This window comes from Cyprinus carpio, chromosome B1 (genome assembly GCF_018340385.1).
Source record: "Cyprinus carpio isolate SPL01 chromosome B1, ASM1834038v1, whole genome shotgun sequence".
In the NCBI taxonomy this organism is placed as follows: Eukaryota; Metazoa; Chordata; class Actinopteri; order Cypriniformes; family Cyprinidae; genus Cyprinus; species Cyprinus carpio.
The window spans coordinates 30,954,118-30,958,181 of record NC_056597.1 but is presented as its reverse complement, the minus strand read 5'-3'; the positions used below and the strand labels follow the sequence as shown (position 1 = coordinate 30,958,181).

General features: G+C 37.9%; 1 long non-coding RNA gene across 1 annotated transcript; it reads right to left on the bottom strand.

Moving 5' to 3' along the window:
* Window positions 1-1,937: 1,937 nt before the first annotated feature.
* Window positions 1,938-3,213, bottom strand: LOC122136026. Its single transcript, XR_006153878.1, has 2 exons — window positions 2,369-3,213; window positions 1,938-2,287 (listed from the first exon to the last, which is right to left on the bottom strand). It is a non-coding gene; the product is annotated as an uncharacterized LOC122136026 (long non-coding RNA).
* Window positions 3,214-4,064: the final 851 nt, after the last annotated feature.

Here is a 4,064-nt window from a genome sequence, read left to right as displayed (position 1 = left end):
TAAGGATCACTTTTAAAAGATGATGTAAGCGGGTCGTCAAAAAAAAAATTTTGATAGGTCAGAAAATCGGATTTGGGCATCAAGACCTGCAGTGTAAATGCAGCCTTAGAAGTGGTGAACGCCTCACTTCTTTCTGGGGCTTTTCCAAACCAGACTGCAGGTCACGCTCCGGGCTGGTGTTCTGTCGATCTCTGCTACCCTGTCAGATTTTAGTACCTCCCATGAAAAAAAGTAGGTAGTACTTATATGGGCCCGCCAAAACTTTTAACTTTTGGGAACTTTTAATCGAATAGAGAGAACTAATATAGAGCCTTAACGGGGTCGCACACGGACGAGAAGCGCAGCGCCAAGCCGCGTCGCGTCTTTAAAATTCGAACACATTGTTTTCTACGAGTGTATGCACACCGGCGGCGCTTTTCGGCGTCTGTCCGCGGTGCCCAGCTACGACTCAGGACGCTGTTCAAATTCCTGCCGCACCACAGAGCTTTGGATAGGAATCACGGCTAAAACATACAATAAAACAAACAAAAAAAACAACCACACAAACAAAACCAAATTAAACACTGCTGCTTGTGACGATACATTGATGTATAAAGACACAAAACCATTGGTCTGTGCAAGAAACTGAACAGTATTTATATTGTTTTTTACCTCTAATTCAAGCAATGTCAGAACTGTTAGAACTCTCCTGAGCACGTCCTCCTGAGGTGTTCTCAGGAGAGTTCTAACAGTTCGGACATTGCATGAATCAGAGGTAAAAAACGATATAAATACTGTTCAGTTTCTTGCACAGATGGCAAGATGCAATAGAGGTTTGCTTTTGTTACATTTAAATGGACATTGCATTTTTCTAGATGTAAAGGTTTAAAACAATGTTAAGATACTAATTAATAATAGAGTTTCGTTGGACTCGGACTCGGGTTCTTCTACTCGGCCCATTTTGTACTCGGACTTGTCTCAGACTCGATTGGTTAAAGACTCGACTTGGACTTGACTTAGATGGACTCGAACCCATATATATATATATATATATATATAAAACAACCCAGAGAAGAGAAAAATAAAAATGAGATATTTACCATCTCTTAGACAGAAATTAGCATGAATATCAAATTGAGACTTTTACCTAAGTTTTCTGATAAAAAAAAAAAAAAAAAATACCCATAACACCCTCTACTAAGTTACAAAAAAGACCTATACAACATCACATACTGTGCTCTGATTTTTCTCCTTATCTAGAGACATTTTCTTCCATTGCTACATATGGCACAGCTGCATCTCAGACAGCATGAATTTCTCCTCCAGTTCTCCTCCAATATTTTACATTGTTTCCTTTCTCTCCTCTTAGTGTCATGTCCATGAAGGTGAAAAAAGGAGCAACGTCTGAGCAATAAAATGTCCCTATAATGGAGTCATAAAAAAGATATTATTGCAAGACAAAAGAGATTTCCCATGTTTCTCACACCACGTTCTCATTTTTGACTACTATTCTTGCAAAAACTTTATGTCCCATTTGTGTCTCCTTTAATTCCTCCTAAGGAATTTTTAGGAAAAATACATTTTGTTCATACTAAGATGAAATGTAAGTAAGGATCTCCATTTAGTGTCTTGAGCCTTTTAGGAAAAGCAACTTCAAGTTATTCTGGTTAAAATATCTGCTAAATGAATAAATGTAAATGTATATAATTACTTTTTGCTTTTTGAATATTCCACTGTGTGTGATTTCTCTGTTGCATTTATGAAATATGATGTTAAATCTGACACAGAGACACTGAGGAATCATTATAAAGTCCAAATCCAGCATAGAGAGGTTCAGTGAATGTGGTGCTGAATGTGTGTAAGTGTGTGAGTGTGTGTGTGTGTGTGTCAGAGACACTGTAGAAGGACAGAGTTCCGGCCGACACATCCACATACACTCCTACTCTATTAGACAGGGGTGACGAGGGAGGAATGTTTATGTTATTATTTTTGTGCCAGGCACAATAAATTGTTTCACAACAGTAAAGATTCCAAGAATTCTCATTGAGTCCAAACCGACTGTCACTTCCTTCTTTCTTGTTGATTCCTTTATATGACACTGCTACATGACTCCAGCCGCTCCATTCAACCTCCCAGTAACAGCGTCCAGTCAGTCTCTCAACACACAAAACCTGCTCATGGTGAATGAATCTCTCTGGATGATCAAGATACGGCTGATGCTCTTTAACACATTTTGTTTTTTTGTTCCCTTCAAAGAGAATGAGACGAGTGTGTGCCGTGTTTGGATCCAGTGTGAGATCAAAGGCATCTGAACACAGGAAGAGAAGTCAGAATATCTATGACATCATTAAACATGCATCGTTGTGTTTGAACGTGGGAGAGGACTTACATTTTTTCAGTCCTGGAACGATCCTGAAATGTCCTCCATGGTCCAAACTGAACAGAGACAGAAATGTACACACAAACAAATAATGTTCAATGGAGTGATAACTAATGTATTTTGGAACAGTTTCACTGTTGTGTAAAACATACAGCAGTACTGTGTTTTGAGGGAAAAAAAATAAAATCTGCATTTGAACCTGATAAATGTGTTAAAAGCGTACTGTGATTTGTGATATCATTTAGGGCACTAGGCACTGTATCAGATCCTGCTAGTATGCCTTACAGTGTAAAATAACACCCCATATCAAAATATAAAATAGGAAGTATTTATTTGGTTTTAATGATTACTAATTTGTTGTAATAATGAATGTTTTTTTTTTTTTTTTTTTTTTAAGTCAGCTTGACCTTAAACTAAGAGTTCTCTAGCTTAAAGGCCATTTCACACTGAGCACGAGTTGAAAAACATTAATTCAAAACATTCTGAGGTGTGTTATTATTCAGCCACAAGATTCTGACGCGTGTTATTCCCTGATAACATCCATTTTCATTAGCAACAGTAAAAAACACAGTGCTCATCCAGGTATTTGACACCGGCACTTCTTTCACATCTCTCATATCACACTGCTGCAAACACTCTGGTTTCATTCAAGCGCAGCTTTCATATTGTGCCTCAGACATTAAGTGTTTTTACAGTAAAAGAAACTGGGGACTTATTAAGAGTATTAATATTAAGAATCAGTATTAATATTAATCAACGATGAACAGATCAGTTGTGATCTGTGTCTAAGGCTGGTGACGTAACTTCCAAGGTGGCATACCCAGGCCTGTTGTACACGCCCCAGTCCCTTTCAATTCAATTCAGTTCACGTGTATTTGTATATTTATTTTTGTGTGTGTATTGGTTTAAATAAGGATTGTGTTTGTATATTGATTTTTGTGTGTCACATCGTTGCAAACAAGCTTGGCATAAAATGAAAGTTTCTACAATAGATTCAGTACTTTATCGGTGGTGTCAAGTAGTTAGTTAATGACAAGCAATCAAACAGATGGTGAACACTGTTATCAGCAATGATTATATGTTGCGATCAAACTTTTTGAGTCAGATATTTTTAGAGCTGCAGGCTGGGCAACCCCGAACAAGTTCGCTAGATTCTATAGCCAATTTGTCGGTCATCTGACGTGACGTCTCCGTTCCCTCCTTGAGGAAACGAGGGTTACTATACGTAACGAGATGTTTCTTTTGCAATACTTAAACTCTTAAGTATATGTGGCATTGATTTGGCATAGTTGACCACTAATTATAATGTCAATGTCCCCATTCACTTCAATTGTAAGTGCTTCACTGTATGAGAATGAGTTAAAATTATATATAACTGTGGCATTCCGTCATATAAGCTGTGAATGCTCATGCCCAGGCTGTCTGAGAGAATGAGTTCAAAGGCTAATTAATATAAGCATGATCCCTTGTCAACTTAAAGATTGATAAAGTGTTGGGAAAAAGTATGTAAAATTATTTATTTGGAAAAACAATGGTAAATTTCTGTAAATCTAGGTCAGTTGCGGTTGCTTCCGGATGAACGGATTCTTCGCAGCTTTAGTGCCTCTGCTCTGTCACTGTGACTCGTCAGGATTGTAGTGCGTTCTCATTGTTTTGCTGGTCTGCGGCAGATTTCATGCGTGAGGTAAGCTGTCCACAAAGTGCT